Source organism: Engystomops pustulosus, chromosome 7 (assembly GCF_040894005.1).
Source record: "Engystomops pustulosus chromosome 7, aEngPut4.maternal, whole genome shotgun sequence".
Lineage (NCBI taxonomy): Eukaryota > Metazoa > Chordata > Amphibia > Anura > Leptodactylidae > Engystomops > Engystomops pustulosus.
In genome coordinates, this window is record NC_092417.1 from 139,033,156 (window position 1) to 139,049,125 (window position 15,970).

Consider the following 15,970-nt stretch of genomic DNA (forward strand, 5'->3'; position numbering starts at 1 on the left):
TGCAATTTAAGAAGACAGTTACCTCCCACCACTTTCATATTGTTCTCCAACTGGGCCATAAACTTTTCTGCCAACTATGCTTTTGCCTGCCATCTCAGAGGTTTAAGGTTCCAAAAGCTGGGGGTGGTATTCTAAAAGTTTAGCGAAATATTGAGAGGTAACTCAGGAGCAGTTTGAAAGATCTAGAAGTTGATTGTCCAATGACACAGAAGGGCTGGGATGAACATGTCCTGTGAAAAATGGACATACTAAAGAAGAGTCATGTCAAATGTTGACATTTTTGATAACATTATATTAGAAAAGCGGTTACATTGCAAAACCCTATGATTTGGACGCTATGATTTTTTTCCTTCCCGGCAGGAAACCCATATAAGCTACCATCGTGTGATCTCTGTTGTTTTGGACAGCAGTACTCACCCTGTTTCCAACATCATACGCAATTTGATCAAGGTCATCGCGTTGCCAAGGCTTGTCATGGAACTAATGCCTCCCCGTGCCCACAGACTGTAAGGTTCCATGGTGTAAAGGTTAGCACTCTGGACTTTGAATCCAGCCATCCGAGTTCAAATCTCAGTGGAACCTTTACGAAAGTCCTTCAGCCAAAGATTGTTTTCATGACTTTTGGGGCAGAGATTGAGTTAAAAATCAAGACCTTTATTTCATGACCCCAAACATGCTGATAAAAGGTTCAAAAGGGACACTCTTCTGCACGTCTATGGTTTTCCCAATGAAACCATCAGTTTACTTCTTAGTGCAGCCAGAAGACTCCCATTCAAACAGAGTGCTTGGGGAACAATCAACCCTGATCTAGGATGTTAAGCTGTGTAGCAAAGGGAATGAAACCCATGCATCTGGCTTCCTGCATGTAGTAGTCGTGGCCGAGTGGTTAAGGCGATGGACTTGAAATCCATTGGGGTCTCCCCGCGCAGGTTCATATCCTGCCGACTACGTCTAAGTTTTCTGTCCTTATAGCATTGCTAGACTAAATCTTTCTCTTTGAACCCCTCTGTCCAGCGTGCAAGTTTCCAGAGATGAGAAAGTACAATCCCTTTTGCAAAAAGCTATGAAGTAGCTTTTGACTTGCAAAATGTGTAGCGCCTTCCGAATGATAAGCTTTAAATGTCTGCCTGTATATAGCTTTAGGGGTCTTTTTTAATTTCTACCCCATTACAAGGCAAAGGATACAGTAATGTGATTATAAGACAGATTCGGAGATGATTTTAAGACAACCCTTGTCGTATGACCACAGCACCTTTAGAAAGCCTATAGAACAAGATTTTTACAAAATTGGTCGTCCTAGTGAAAAATAAGCTTTTCCAAATGTTAATTGTTTGAAATTGAAACATGTTTTCTGATTTCATGTCCTTAAACATTTCATCATTTTGTGTGGCTTTTGTTCCCCTTCTTTCTTGACAGGAAGCTACTGTGAACACATAAGACAATTCCCTTCACCCCTTGCAATTTAAGAAGACAGTTACCTCCCACCACTTTCATATTGTTCTCCAACTGGGCCATAAACTTTTCTGGCAACTATGCTTTTGCCTGCCATCTCAGAGGTTTAAGGTTCCAAAAGCTGGGGGTGGTATTCTAAAAGTTTAGCGAAATATTGAGAGGTAACTCAGGAGCAGTTTGAAAGATCTAGAAGTTGATTGTCCAATGACACAGAAGGGCTGGGATGAACATGTCCTGTGAAAAATGGACATACTAAAGAAGAGTCATGTCAAATGTTGACATTTTTGATAACATTATATTAGAAAAGCGGTTACATTGCAAAACCCTATGATTTGGACGCTATGATTTTTTTCCTTCCCGGCAGGAAACCCATATAAGCTACCATCGTGTGATCTCTGTTGTTTTGGACAACAGTACTCACCCTGTTTACAACATCATACGCAATTTGATCAAGGTCATCGCGTTGCCAAGGCTTGTCATGGAACTAATGCCTCCCCGTGCCCACAGACTGTAAGGTTCCATGGTGTAACGGTTAGCACTCTGGACTTTGAATCCAGCGATCCGAGTTCAAATCTCGGTGGAACCTTTAAGAAATTCCTTCAGCCAAAGATTGTTTTCATGACTTTTGGGGCAGAGATTGAGTTAAAAATCAAGACCTTTATTTCATGACCCCAAACATGCTGATAAAAGGTTCAAAAGGGACACTCTTCTGCACGTCTATGGTTTTCCCAATGAAACCATCAGTTTACTTCTTAGTGCAGCCAGAAGACTCCCATTCAAACAGAGTGCTTGGGGAACAATCAACCCTGATCTAGGATGTTAAGCTGTGTAGCAAAGGGAATGAAACCCATGCATCTGGCTTCCTGCATGTAGTAGTCGTGGCTGAGTGGTTAAGGCGATGGACTTGAAATCCATTGGGGTCTCCCCGCGCAGGTTCAAATCCTGCCGACTACGTCTAAGTTTTCTGTCCTTAGAGCATAGCATTGCTAGACTAAATCTTTCTCTTTGAACCCCTCTGTCCAGCGTGCAAGTTTCCAGAGATGAGAAAGTACAATCCCTTTTGCAAAAAGCTATGAAGTAGCTTTTGACTTGCAAAATGTGTAGCGCCTTCCGAATGATAAGCTTTAAATGTCTGCCTGTATATAGCTTTAGGGGTCTTTTTTAATTTCTACCCCATTACCAGGCAAAGGATACAGTAATGTGATTATAAGACAGATTCGGAGATGATTTTAAGATAACCCTTGTCGTATGACCACAGCACCTTTAGAAAGCCTATAGAACAAGATTTTTACAAAATTGGTCGTCCTAGTGAAAAATAAGCTTTTCCAAATGTTAATTGTTTGAAATTGAAACATGTTTTCTGATTTCATGTCCTTAAACATTTCATCATTTTGTGTGGCTTTTGTTCCCCTTCTTTCTTGACAGGAAGCTACTGTGAACACATAAGACAATTCCCTTCACCCCTTGCAATTTAAGAAGACAGTTACCTCCCACCACTTTCATATTGTTCTCCAACTGGGCCATAAACTTTTCTGGCAACTATGCTTTTGCCTGCCATCTCAGAGGTTTAAGGTTCCAAAAGCTGGGGGTGGTATTCTAAAAGTTTAGCGAAATATTGAGAGGTAACTCAGGAGCAGTTTGAAAGATCTAGAAGTTGATTGTCCAATGACACAGAAGGGCTGGGATGAACATGTCCTGTGAAAAATGGACATACTAAAGAAGAGTCATGTCAAATGTTGACATTTTTGATAACATTATATTAGAAAAGCGGTTACATTGCAAAACCCTATGATTTGGACGCTATGATTTTTTTCCTTCCCGGCAGGAAACCCATATAAGCTACCATCGTGTGATCTCTGTTGTTTTGGACAGCAGTACTCACCCTGTTTCCAACATCATACGCAATTTGATCAAGGTCATCGCGTTGCCAAGGCTTGTCATGGAACTAATGCCTCCCCGTGCCCACAGACTGTAAGGTTCCATGGTGTAAAGGTTAGCACTCTGGACTTTGAATCCAGCCATCCGAGTTCAAATCTCAGTGGAACCTTTACGAAAGTCCTTCAGCCAAAGATTGTTTTCATGACTTTTGGGGCAGAGATTGAGTTAAAAATCAAGACCTTTATTTCATGACCCCAAACATGCTGATAAAAGGTTCAAAAGGGACACTCTTCTGCACGTCTATGGTTTTCCCAATGAAACCATCAGTTTACTTCTTAGTGCAGCCAGAAGACTCCCATTCAAACAGAGTGCTTGGGGAACAATCAACCCTGATCTAGGATGTTAAGCTGTGTAGCAAAGGGAATGAAACCCATGCATCTGGCTTCCTGCATGTAGTAGTCGTGGCCGAGTGGTTAAGGCGATGGACTTGAAATCCATTGGGGTCTCCCCGCGCAGGTTCATATCCTGCCGACTACGTCTAAGTTTTCTGTCCTTATAGCATTGCTAGACTAAATCTTTCTCTTTGAACCCCTCTGTCCAGCGTGCAAGTTTCCAGAGATGAGAAAGTACAATCCCTTTTGCAAAAAGCTATGAAGTAGCTTTTGACTTGCAAAATGTGTAGCGCCTTCCGAATGATAAGCTTTAAATGTCTGCCTGTATATAGCTTTAGGGGTCTTTTTTAATTTCTACCCCATTACCAGGCAAAGGATACAGTAATGTGATTATAAGACAGATTCGGAGATCATTTTAAGACAACCCTTGTCGTATGACCACAGCACCTTTAGAAAGCCTATAGAACAAGATTTTTACAAAATTGGTCGTCCTAGTGAAAAATAAGCTTTTCCAAATGTTAATTGTTTGAAATTGAAACATGTTTTCTGATTTCATGTCCTTAAACATTTCATCATTTTGTGTGGCTTTTGTTCCCCTTCTTTCTTGACAGGAAGCTACTGTGAACACATAAGACAATTCCCTTCACCCCTTGCAATTTAAGAAGACAGTTACCTCCCACCACTTTCATATTGTTCTCCAACTGGGCCATAAACTTTTCTGGCAACTATGCTTTTGCCTGCCATCTCAGAGGTTTAAGGTTCCAAAAGCTGGGGGTGGTATTCTAAAAGTTTAGCGAAATATTGAGAGGTAACTCAGGAGCAGTTTGAAAGATCTAGAAGTTGATTGTCCAATGACACAGAAGGGCTGGGATGAACATGTCCTGTGAAAAATGGACATACTAAAGAAGAGTCATGTCAAATGTTGACATTTTTGATAACATTATATTAGAAAAGCGGTTACATTGCAAAACCCTATGATTTGGACGCTATGATTTTTTTCCTTCCCGGCAGGAAACCCATATAAGCTACCATCGTGTGATCTCTGTTGTTTTGGACAGCAGTACTCACCCTGTTTCCAACATCATACGCAATTTGATCAAGGTCATCGCGTTGCCAAGGCTTGTCATGGAACTAATGCCTCCCCGTGCCCACAGACTGTAAGGTTCCATGGTGTAACGGTTAGCACTCTGGACTTTGAATCCAGCGATCCGAGTTCAAATCTCGGTGGAACCTTTAAGAAATTCCTTCAGCCAAAGATTGTTTTCATGACTTTTGGGGCAGAGATTGAGTTAAAAATCAAGACCTTTATTTCATGACCCCAAACATGCTGATAAAAGGTTCAAAAGGGACACTCTTCTGCACGTCTATGGTTTTCCCAATGAAACCATCAGTTTACTTCTTAGTGCAGCCAGAAGACTCCCATTCAAACAGAGTGCTTGGGGAACAATCAACCCTGATCTAGGATGTTAAGCTGTGTAGCAAAGGGAATGAAACCCATGCATCTGGCTTCCTGCATGTAGTAGTCGTGGCCGAGTGGTTAAGGCGATGGACTTGAAATCCATTGGGGTCTCCCCGCGCAGGTTCATATCCTGCCGACTACGTCTAAGTTTTCTGTCCTTAGAGCATAGCATTGCTAGACTAAATCTTTCTCTTTGAACCCCTCTGTCCAGCGTGCAAGTTTCCAGAGATGAGAAAGTACAATCCCTTTTGCAAAAAGCTATGAAGTAGCTTTTGACTTGCAAAATGTGTAGCGCCTTCCGAATGATAAGCTTTAAATGTCTGCCTGTATATAGCTTTAGGGGTCTTTTTTAATTTCTACCCCATTACAAGGCAAAGGATACAGTAATGTGATTATAAGACAGATTCGGAGATGATTTTAAGACAACCCTTGTCGTATGACCACAGCACCTTTAGAAAGCCTATAGAACAAGATTTTTACAAAATTGGTCGTCCTAGTGAAAAATAAGCTTTTCCAAATGTTAATTGTTTGAAATTGAAACATGTTTTCTGATTTCATGTCCTTAAACATTTCATCATTTTGTGTGGCTTTTGTTCCCCTTCTTTCTTGACAGGAAGCTACTGTGAACACATAAGACAATTCCCTTCACCCCTTGCAATTTAAGAAGACAGTTACCTCCCACCACTTTCATATTGTTCTCCAACTGGGCCATAAACTTTTCTGGCAACTATGCTTTTGCCTGCCATCTCAGAGGTTTAAGGTTCCAAAAGCTGGGGGTGGTATTCTAAAAGTTTAGCGAAATATTGAGAGGTAACTCAGGAGCAGTTTGAAAGATCTAGAAGTTGATTGTCCAATGACACAGAAGGGCTGGGATGAACATGTCCTGTGAAAAATGGACATACTAAAGAAGAGTCATGTCAAATGTTGACATTTTTGATAACATTATATTAGAAAAGCGGTTACATTGCAAAACCCTATGATTTGGACGCTATGATTTTTTTCCTTCCCGGCAGGAAACCCATATAAGCTACCATCGTGTGATCTCTGTTGTTTTGGACAACAGTACTCACCCTGTTTACAACATCATACGCAATTTGATCAAGGTCATCGCGTTGCCAAGGCTTGTCATGGAACTAATGCCTCCCCGTGCCCACAGACTGTAAGGTTCCATGGTGTAACGGTTAGCACTCTGGACTTTGAATCCAGCGATCCGAGTTCAAATCTCGGTGGAACCTTTAAGAAATTCCTTCAGCCAAAGATTGTTTTCATGACTTTTGGGGCAGAGATTGAGTTAAAAATCAAGACCTTTATTTCATGACCCCAAACATGCTGATAAAAGGTTCAAAAGGGACACTCTTCTGCACGTCTATGGTTTTCCCAATGAAACCATCAGTTTACTTCTTAGTGCAGCCAGAAGACTCCCATTCAAACAGAGTGCTTGGGGAACAATCAACCCTGATCTAGGATGTTAAGCTGTGTAGCAAAGGGAATGAAACCCATGCATCTGGCTTCCTGCATGTAGTAGTCGTGGCTGAGTGGTTAAGGCGATGGACTTGAAATCCATTGGGGTCTCCCCGCGCAGGTTCAAATCCTGCCGACTACGTCTAAGTTTTCTGTCCTTAGAGCATAGCATTGCTAGACTAAATCTTTCTCTTTGAACCCCTCTGTCCAGCGTGCAAGTTTCCAGAGATGAGAAAGTACAATCCCTTTTGCAAAAAGCTATGAAGTAGCTTTTGACTTGCAAAATGTGTAGCGCCTTCCGAATTATAAGCTTTAAATGTCTGCCTGTATATAGCTTTAGGGGTCTTTTTTAATTTCTACCCCATTACCAGGCAAAGGATACAGTAATGTGATTATAAGACAGATTCGGAGATGATTTTAAGATAACCCTTGTCGTATGACCACAGCACCTTTAGAAAGCCTATAGAACAAGATTTTTACAAAATTGGTCGTCCTAGTGAAAAATAAGCTTTTCCAAATGTTAATTGTTTGAAATTGAAACATGTTTTCTGATTTCATGTCCTTAAACATTTCATCATTTTGTGTGGCTTTTGTTCCCCTTCTTTCTTGACAGGAAGCTACTGTGAACACATAAGACAATTCCCTTCACCCCTTGCAATTTAAGAAGACAGTTACCTCCCACCACTTTCATATTGTTCTCCAACTGGGCCATAAACTTTTCTGGCAACTATGCTTTTGCCTGCCATCTCAGAGGTTTAAGGTTCCAAAAGCTGGGGGTGGTATTCTAAAAGTTTAGCGAAATATTGAGAGGTAACTCAGGAGCAGTTTGAAAGATCTAGAAGTTGATTGTCCAATGACACAGAAGGGCTGGGATGAACATGTCCTGTGAAAAATGGACATACTAAAGAAGAGTCATGTCAAATGTTGACATTTTTGATAACATTATATTAGAAAAGCGGTTACATTGCAAAACCCTATGATTTGGACGCTATGATTTTTTTCCTTCCCGGCAGGAAACCCATATAAGCTACCATCGTGTGATCTCTGTTGTTTTGGACAGCAGTACTCACCCTGTTTCCAACATCATACGCAATTTGATCAAGGTCATCGCGTTGCCAAGGCTTGTCATGGAACTAATGCCTCCCCGTGCCCACAGACTGTAAGGTTCCATGGTGTAACGGTTAGCACTCTGGACTTTGAATCCAGCGATCCGAGTTCAAATCTCGGTGGAACCTTTAAGAAATTCCTTCAGCCAAAGATTGTTTTCATGACTTTTGGGGCAGAGATTGAGTTAAAAATCAAGACCTTTATTTCATGACCCCAAACATGCTGATAAAAGGTTCAAAAGGGACACTCTTCTGCACGTCTATGGTTTTCCCAATGAAACCATCAGTTTACTTCTTAGTGCAGCCAGAAGACTCCCATTCAAACAGAGTGCTTGGGGAACAATCAACCCTGATCTAGGATGTTAAGCTGTGTAGCAAAGGGAATGAAACCCATGCATCTGGCTTCCTGCATGTAGTAGTCGTGGCCGAGTGGTTAAGGCGATGGACTTGAAATCCATTGGGGTCTCCCCGCGCAGGTTCAAATCCTGCCGACTACGTCTAAGTTTTCTGTCCTTAGAGCATAGCATTGCTAGACTAAATCTTTCTCTTTGAACCCCTCTGTCCAGCGTGCAAGTTTCCAGAGATGAGAAAGTACAATCCCTTTTGCAAAAAGCTATGAAGTAGCTTTTGACTTGCAAAATGTGTAGCGCCTTCCGAATGATAAGCTTTAAATGTCTGCCTGTATATAGCTTTAGGGGTCTTTTTTAATTTCTACCCCATTACAAGGCAAAGGATACAGTAATGTGATTATAAGACAGATTCGGAGATGATTTTAAGACAACCCTTGTCGTATGACCACAGCACCTTTAGAAAGCCTATAGAACAAGATTTTTACAAAATTGGTCGTCCTAGTGAAAAATAAGCTTTTCCAAATGTTAATTGTTTGAAATTGAAACATGTTTTCTGATTTCATGTCCTTAAACATTTCATCATTTTGTGTGGCTTTTGTTCCCCTTCTTTCTTGACAGGAAGCTACTGTGAACACATAAGACAATTCCCTTCACCCCTTGCAATTTAAGAAGACAGTTACCTCCCACCACTTTCATATTGTTCTCCAACTGGGCCATAAACTTTTCTGGCAACTATGCTTTTGCCTGCCATCTCAGAGGTTTAAGGTTCCAAAAGCTGGGGGTGGTATTCTAAAAGTTTAGCGAAATATTGAGAGGTAACTCAGGAGCAGTTTGAAAGATCTAGAAGTTGATTGTCCAATGACACAGAAGGGCTGGGATGAACATGTCCTGTGAAAAATGGACATACTAAAGAAGAGTCATGTCAAATGTTGACATTTTTGATAACATTATATTAGAAAAGCGGTTACATTGCAAAACCCTATGATTTGGACGCTATGATTTTTTTCCTTCCCGGCAGGAAACCCATATAAGCTACCATCGTGTGATCTCTGTTGTTTTGGACAGCAGTACTCACCCTGTTTCCAACATCATACGCAATTTGATCAAGGTCATCGCGTTGCCAAGGCTTGTCATGGAACTAATGCCTCCCCGTGCCCACAGACTGTAAGGTTCCATGGTGTAACGGTTAGCACTCTGGACTTTGAATCCAGCGATCCGAGTTCAAATCTCGGTGGAACCTTTAAGAAATTCCTTCAGCCAAAGATTGTTTTCATGACTTTTGGGGCAGAGATTGAGTTAAAAATCAAGACCTTTATTTCATGACCCCAAACATGCTGATAAAAGGTTCAAAAGGGACACTCTTCTGCACGTCTATGGTTTTCCCAATGAAACCATCAGTTTACTTCTTAGTGCAGCCAGAAGACTCCCATTCAAACAGAGTGCTTGGGGAACAATCAACCCTGATCTAGGATGTTAAGCTGTGTAGCAAAGGGAATGAAACCCATGCATCTGGCTTCCTGCATGTAGTAGTCGTGGCCGAGTGGTTAAGGCGATGGACTTGAAATCCATTGGGGTCTCCCCGCGCAGGTTCAAATCCTGCCGACTACGTCTAAGTTTTCTGTCCTTAGAGCATAGCATTGCTAGACTAAATCTTTCTCTTTGAACCCCTCTGTCCAGCGTGCAAGTTTCCAGAGATGAGAAAGTACAATCCCTTTTGCAAAAAGCTATGAAGTAGCTTTTGACTTGCAAAATGTGTAGCGCCTTCCGAATGATAAGCTTTAAATGTCTGCCTGTATATAGCTTTAGGGGTCTTTTTTAATTTCTACCCCATTACAAGGCAAAGGATACAGTAATGTGATTATAAGACAGATTCGGAGATGATTTTAAGACAACCCTTGTCGTATGACCACAGCACCTTTAGAAAGCCTATAGAACAAGATTTTTACAAAATTGGTCGTCCTAGTGAAAAATAAGCTTTTCCAAATGTTAATTGTTTGAAATTGAAACATGTTTTCTGATTTCTTGTCCTTAAACATTTCATCATTTTGTGTGGCTTTTGTTCCCCTTCTTTCTTGACAGGAAGCTACTGTGAACACATAAGACAATTCCCTTCACCCCTTGCAATTTAAGAAGACAGTTACCTCCCACCACTTTCATATTGTTCTCCAACTGGGCCATAAACTTTTCTGCCAACTATGCTTTTGCCTGCCATCTCAGAGGTTTAAGGTTCCAAAAGCTGGGGGTGGTATTCTAAAAGTTTAGCGAAATATTGAGAGGTAACTCAGGAGCAGTTTGAAAGATCTAGAAGTTGATTGTCCAATGACACAGAAGGGCTGGGATGAACATGTCCTGTGAAAAATGGACATACTAAAGAAGAGTCATGTCAAATGTTGACATTTTTGATAACATTATATTAGAAAAGCGGTTACATTGCAAAACCCTATGATTTGGACGCTATGATTTTTTTCCTTCCCGGCAGGAAACCCATATAAGCTACCATCGTGTGATCTCTGTTGTTTTGGACAGCAGTACTCACCCTGTTTCCAACATCATACGCAATTTGATCAAGGTCATCGCGTTGCCAAGGCTTGTCATGGAACTAATGCCTCCCCGTGCCCACAGACTGTAAGGTTCCATGGTGTAACGGTTAGCACTCTGGACTTTGAATCCAGCGATCCGAGTTCAAATCTCGGTGGAACCTTTAAGAAATTCCTTCAGCCAAAGATTGTTTTCATGACTTTTGGGGCAGAGATTGAGTTAAAAATCAAGACCTTTATTTCATGACCCCAAACATGCTGATAAAAGGTTCAAAAGGGACACTCTTCTGCACGTCTATGGTTTTCCCAATGAAACCATCAGTTTACTTCTTAGTGCAGCCAGAAGACTCCCATTCAAACAGAGTGCTTGGGGAACAATCAACCCTGATCTAGGATGTTAAGCTGTGTAGCAAAGGGAATGAAACCCATGCATCTGGCTTCCTGCATGTAGTAGTCGTGGCCGAGTGGTTAAGGCGATGGACTTGAAATCCATTGGGGTCTCCCCGCGCAGGTTCAAATCCTGCCGACTACGTCTAAGTTTTCTGTCCTTAGAGCATAGCATTGCTAGACTAAATCTTTCTCTTTGAACCCCTCTGTCCAGCGTGCAAGTTTCCAGAGATGAGAAAGTACAATCCCTTTTGCAAAAAGCTATGAAGTAGCTTTTGACTTGCAAAATGTGTAGCGCCTTCCGAATGATAAGCTTTAAATGTCTGCCTGTATATAGCTTTAGGGGTCTTTTTTAATTTCTACCCCATTACAAGGCAAAGGATACAGTAATGTGATTATAAGACAGATTCGGAGATGATTTTAAGACAACCCTTGTCGTATGACCACAGCACCTTTAGAAAGCCTATAGAACAAGATTTTTACAAAATTGGTCGTCCTAGTGAAAAATAAGCTTTTCCAAATGTTAATTGTTTGAAATTGAAACATGTTTTCTGATTTCATGTCCTTAAACATTTCATCATTTTGTGTGGCTTTTGTTCCCCTTCTTTCTTGACAGGAAGCTACTGTGAACACATAAGACAATTCCCTTCACCCCTTGCAATTTAAGAAGACAGTTACCTCCCACCACTTTCATATTGTTCTCCAACTGGGCCATAAACTTTTCTGGCAACTATGCTTTTGCCTGCCATCTCAGAGGTTTAAGGTTCCAAAAGCTGGGGGTGGTATTCTAAAAGTTTAGCGAAATATTGAGAGGTAACTCAGGAGCAGTTTGAAAGATCTAGAAGTTGATTGTCCAATGACACAGAAGGGCTGGGATGAACATGTCCTGTGAAAAATGGACATACTAAAGAAGAGTCATGTCAAATGTTGACATTTTTGATAACATTATATTAGAAAAGCGGTTACATTGCAAAACCCTATGATTTGGACGCTATGATTTTTTTCCTTCCCGGCAGGAAACCCATATAAGCTACCATCGTGTGATCTCTGTTGTTTTGGACAGCAGTACTCACCCTGTTTCCAACATCATACGCAATTTGATCAAGGTCATCGCGTTGCCAAGGCTTGTCATGGAACTAATGCCTCCCCGTGCCCACAGACTGTAAGGTTCCATGGTGTAACGGTTAGCACTCTGGACTTTGAATCCAGCGATCCGAGTTCAAATCTCGGTGGAACCTTTAAGAAATTCCTTCAGCCAAAGATTGTTTTCATGACTTTTGGGGCAGAGATTGAGTTAAAAATCAAGACCTTTATTTCATGACCCCAAACATGCTGATAAAAGGTTCAAAAGGGACACTCTTCTGCACGTCTATGGTTTTCCCAATGAAACCATCAGTTTACTTCTTAGTGCAGCCAGAAGACTCCCATTCAAACAGAGCGCTTGGGGAACAATCAACCCTGATCTAGGATGTTAAGCTGTGTAGCAAAGGGAATGAAACCCATGCATCTGGCTTCCTGCATGTAGTAGTCGTGGCCGAGTGGTTAAGGCGATGGACTTGAAATCCATTGGGGTCTCCCCGCGCAGGTTCAAATCCTGCCGACTACGTCTAAGTTTTCTGTCCTTAGAGCATAGCATTGCTAGACTAAATCTTTCTCTTTGAACCCCTCTGTCCAGCGTGCAAGTTTCCAGAGATGAGAAAGTACAATCCCTTTTGCAAAAAGCTATGAAGTAGCTTTTGACTTGCAAAATGTGTAGCGCCTTCCGAATGATAAGCTTTAAATGTCTGCCTGTATATAGCTTTAGGGGTCTTTTTTAATTTCTACCCCATTACAAGGCAAAGGATACAGTAATGTGATTATAAGACAGATTCGGAGATGATTTTAAGACAACCCTTGTCGTATGACCACAGCACCTTTAGAAAGCCTATAGAACAAGATTTTTACAAAATTGGTCGTCCTAGTGAAAAATAAGCTTTTCCAAATGTTAATTGTTTGAAATTGAAACATGTTTTCTGATTTCATGTCCTTAAACATTTCATCATTTTGTGTGGCTTTTGTTCCCCTTCTTTCTTGACAGGAAGCTACTGTGAACACATAAGACAATTCCCTTCACCCCTTGCAATTTAAGAAGACAGTTACCTCCCACCACTTTCATATTGTTCTCCAACTGGGCCATAAACTTTTCTGGCAACTATGCTTTTGCCTGCCATCTCAGAGGTTTAAGGTTCCAAAAGCTGGGGGTGGTATTCTAAAAGTTTAGCGAAATATTGAGAGGTAACTCAGGAGCAGTTTGAAAGATCTAGAAGTTGATTGTCCAATGACACAGAAGGGCTGGGATGAACATGTCCTGTGAAAAATGGACATACTAAAGAAGAGTCATGTCAAATGTTGACATTTTTGATAACATTATATTAGAAAAGCGGTTACATTGCAAAACCCTATGATTTGGACGCTATGATTTTTTTCCTTCCCGGCAGGAAACCCATATAAGCTACCATCGTGTGATCTCTGTTGTTTTGGACAGCAGTACTCACCCTGTTTCCAACATCATACGCAATTTGATCAAGGTCATCGCGTTGCCAAGGCTTGTCATGGAACTAATGCCTCCCCGTGCCCACAGACTGTAAGGTTCCATGGTGTAACGGTTAGCACTCTGGACTTTGAATCCAGCGATCCGAGTTCAAATCTCGGTGGAACCTTTAAGAAATTCCTTCAGCCAAAGATTGTTTTCATGACTTTTGGGGCAGAGATTGAGTTAAAAATCAAGACCTTTATTTCATGACCCCAAACATGCTGATAAAAGGTTCAAAAGGGACACTCTTCTGCACGTCTATGGTTTTCCCAATGAAACCATCAGTTTACTTCTTAGTGCAGCCAGAAGACTCCCATTCAAACAGAGTGCTTGGGGAACAATCAACCCTGATCTAGGATGTTAAGCTGTGTAGCAAAGGGAATGAAACCCATGCATCTGGCTTCCTGCATGTAGTAGTCGTGGCCGAGTGGTTAAGGCGATGGACTTGAAATCCATTGGGGTCTCCCCGCGCAGGTTCAAATCCTGCCGACTACGTCTAAGTTTTCTGTCCTTAGAGCATAGCATTGCTAGACTAAATCTTTCTCTTTGAACCCCTCTGTCCAGCGTGCAAGTTTCCAGAGATGAGAAAGTACAATCCCTTTTGCAAAAAGCTATGAAGTAGCTTTTGACTTGCAAAATGTGTAGCGCCTTCCGAATGATAAGCTTTAAATGTCTGCCTGTATATAGCTTTAGGGGTCTTTTTTAATTTCTACCCCATTACAAGGCAAAGACTACAGTAATGTGATTATAAGACAGATTCGGAGATGATTTTAAGACAACCCTTGTCGTATGACCACAGCACCTTTAGAAAGCCTATAGAACAAGATTTTTACAAAATTGGTCGTCCTAGTGAAAAATAAGCTTTTCCAAATGTTAATTGTTTGAAATTGAAACATGTTTTCTGATTTCATGTCCTTAAACATTTCATCATTTTGTGTGGCTTTTGTTCCCCTTCTTTCTTGACAGGAAGCTACTGTGAACACATAAGACAATTCCCTTCACCCCTTGCAATTTAAGAAGACAGTTACCTCCCACCACTTTCATATTGTTCTCCAACTGGGCCATAAACTTTTCTGCCAACTATGCTTTTGCCTGCCATCTCAGAGGTTTAAGGTTCCAAAAGCTGGGGGTGGTATTCTAAAAGTTTAGCGAAATATTGAGAGGTAACTCAGGAGCAGTTTGAAAGATCTAGAAGTTGATTGTCCAATGACACAGAAGGGCTGGGATGAACATGTCCTGTGAAAAATGGACATACTAAAGAAGAGTCATGTCAAATGTTGACATTTTTGATAACATTATATTAGAAAAGCGGTTACATTGCAAAACCCTATGATTTGGACGCTATGATTTTTTTCCTTCCCGGCAGGAAACCCATATAAGCTACCATCGTGTGATCTCTGTTGTTTTGGACAGCAGTACTCACCCTGTTTCCAACATCATACGCAATTTGATCAAGGTCATCGCGTTGCCAAGGCTTGTCATGGAACTAATGCCTCCCCGTGCCCACAGACTGTAAGGTTCCATGGTGTAACGGTTAGCACTCTGGACTTTGAATCCAGCGATCTGAGTTCAAATCTCGGTGGAACCTTTAAGAAATTCCTTCAGCCAAAGATTGTTTTCATGACTTTTGGGGCAGAGATTGAGTTAAAAATCAAGACCTTTATTTCATGACCCCAAACATGCTGATAAAAGGTTCAAAAGGGACACTCTTCTGCACGTCTATGGTTTTCCCAATGAAACCATCAGTTTACTTCTTAGTGCAGCCAGAAGACTCCCATTCAAACAGAGTGCTTGGGGAACAATCAACCCTGATCTAGGATGTTAAGCTGTGTAGCAAAGGGAATGAAACCCATGCATCTGGCTTCCTGCATGTAGTAGTCGTGGCCGAGTGGTTAAGGCGATGGACTTGAAATCCATTGGGGTCTCCCCGCGTAGGTTCAAATCCTGCCGACTACGTCTAAGTTTTCTGTCCTTAGAGCATAGCATTGCTAGACTAAATCTTTCTCTTTGAACCCCTCTGTCCAGCGTGCAAGTTTCCAGAGATGAGAAAGTACAATCCCTTTTGCAAAAAGCTATGAAGTAGCTTTTGACTTGCAAAATGTGTAGCGCCTTCCGAATGATAAGCTTTAAATGTCTGCCTGTATATAGCTTTAGGGGTCTTTTTTAATTTCTACCCCATTACAAGGCAAAGGATACAGTAATGTGATTATAAGACAGATTCGGAGATGATTTTAAGACAACCCTTGTCGTATGACCACAGCACCTTTAGAAAGCCTATAGAACAAGATTTTTACAAAATTGGTCGTCCTAGTGAAAAATAAGCTTTTCCAAATGTTAATTGTTTGAAATTGAAACATGTTTTCTGATTTCATGTCC

At 41.2% G+C, this 15,970-nt stretch overlaps 20 non-coding genes across 20 annotated transcripts; all 20 read left to right on the forward strand.

The window, feature by feature from the left end:
• The first annotated feature begins 868 nt into the window (after positions 1-868).
• TRNAS-UGA (transfer RNA serine (anticodon UGA)) lies at positions 869-950 on the forward strand. Its single transcript has one exon. It is a non-coding gene; the product is annotated as a tRNA-Ser (tRNA).
• A 1,016-nt stretch (positions 951-1,966) lies between these two features.
• Positions 1,967-2,038, forward strand: TRNAQ-UUG (transfer RNA glutamine (anticodon UUG)). The gene has a single exon. It is a non-coding gene; the product is annotated as a tRNA-Gln (tRNA).
• Positions 2,039-2,324: 286 nt separating this feature from the next.
• On the forward strand, positions 2,325-2,406 carry TRNAS-UGA (transfer RNA serine (anticodon UGA)). Its single transcript has one exon. It is a non-coding gene; the product is annotated as a tRNA-Ser (tRNA).
• Positions 2,407-3,785: 1,379 nt separating this feature from the next.
• On the forward strand, positions 3,786-3,867 carry TRNAS-UGA (transfer RNA serine (anticodon UGA)). The gene has a single exon. It is a non-coding gene; the product is annotated as a tRNA-Ser (tRNA).
• A 1,016-nt stretch (positions 3,868-4,883) lies between these two features.
• On the forward strand, positions 4,884-4,955 carry TRNAQ-UUG (transfer RNA glutamine (anticodon UUG)). The gene has a single exon. It is a non-coding gene; the product is annotated as a tRNA-Gln (tRNA).
• A 286-nt stretch (positions 4,956-5,241) lies between these two features.
• TRNAS-UGA (transfer RNA serine (anticodon UGA)) lies at positions 5,242-5,323 on the forward strand. Its single transcript has one exon. It is a non-coding gene; the product is annotated as a tRNA-Ser (tRNA).
• Positions 5,324-6,344: 1,021 nt separating this feature from the next.
• Positions 6,345-6,416, forward strand: TRNAQ-UUG (transfer RNA glutamine (anticodon UUG)). Its single transcript has one exon. It is a non-coding gene; the product is annotated as a tRNA-Gln (tRNA).
• Positions 6,417-6,702: 286 nt separating this feature from the next.
• Positions 6,703-6,784, forward strand: TRNAS-UGA (transfer RNA serine (anticodon UGA)). The gene has a single exon. It is a non-coding gene; the product is annotated as a tRNA-Ser (tRNA).
• A 1,021-nt stretch (positions 6,785-7,805) lies between these two features.
• Positions 7,806-7,877, forward strand: TRNAQ-UUG (transfer RNA glutamine (anticodon UUG)). The gene has a single exon. It is a non-coding gene; the product is annotated as a tRNA-Gln (tRNA).
• A 286-nt stretch (positions 7,878-8,163) lies between these two features.
• TRNAS-UGA (transfer RNA serine (anticodon UGA)) lies at positions 8,164-8,245 on the forward strand. The gene has a single exon. It is a non-coding gene; the product is annotated as a tRNA-Ser (tRNA).
• A 1,021-nt stretch (positions 8,246-9,266) lies between these two features.
• Positions 9,267-9,338, forward strand: TRNAQ-UUG (transfer RNA glutamine (anticodon UUG)). Its single transcript has one exon. It is a non-coding gene; the product is annotated as a tRNA-Gln (tRNA).
• A 286-nt stretch (positions 9,339-9,624) lies between these two features.
• TRNAS-UGA (transfer RNA serine (anticodon UGA)) lies at positions 9,625-9,706 on the forward strand. Its single transcript has one exon. It is a non-coding gene; the product is annotated as a tRNA-Ser (tRNA).
• A 1,021-nt stretch (positions 9,707-10,727) lies between these two features.
• TRNAQ-UUG (transfer RNA glutamine (anticodon UUG)) lies at positions 10,728-10,799 on the forward strand. The gene has a single exon. It is a non-coding gene; the product is annotated as a tRNA-Gln (tRNA).
• Positions 10,800-11,085: 286 nt separating this feature from the next.
• Positions 11,086-11,167, forward strand: TRNAS-UGA (transfer RNA serine (anticodon UGA)). Its single transcript has one exon. It is a non-coding gene; the product is annotated as a tRNA-Ser (tRNA).
• A 1,021-nt stretch (positions 11,168-12,188) lies between these two features.
• On the forward strand, positions 12,189-12,260 carry TRNAQ-UUG (transfer RNA glutamine (anticodon UUG)). Its single transcript has one exon. It is a non-coding gene; the product is annotated as a tRNA-Gln (tRNA).
• Positions 12,261-12,546: 286 nt separating this feature from the next.
• On the forward strand, positions 12,547-12,628 carry TRNAS-UGA (transfer RNA serine (anticodon UGA)). The gene has a single exon. It is a non-coding gene; the product is annotated as a tRNA-Ser (tRNA).
• Positions 12,629-13,649: 1,021 nt separating this feature from the next.
• Positions 13,650-13,721, forward strand: TRNAQ-UUG (transfer RNA glutamine (anticodon UUG)). Its single transcript has one exon. It is a non-coding gene; the product is annotated as a tRNA-Gln (tRNA).
• A 286-nt stretch (positions 13,722-14,007) lies between these two features.
• On the forward strand, positions 14,008-14,089 carry TRNAS-UGA (transfer RNA serine (anticodon UGA)). Its single transcript has one exon. It is a non-coding gene; the product is annotated as a tRNA-Ser (tRNA).
• A 1,021-nt stretch (positions 14,090-15,110) lies between these two features.
• On the forward strand, positions 15,111-15,182 carry TRNAQ-UUG (transfer RNA glutamine (anticodon UUG)). Its single transcript has one exon. It is a non-coding gene; the product is annotated as a tRNA-Gln (tRNA).
• A 286-nt stretch (positions 15,183-15,468) lies between these two features.
• TRNAS-UGA (transfer RNA serine (anticodon UGA)) lies at positions 15,469-15,550 on the forward strand. Its single transcript has one exon. It is a non-coding gene; the product is annotated as a tRNA-Ser (tRNA).
• Positions 15,551-15,970: the final 420 nt, after the last annotated feature.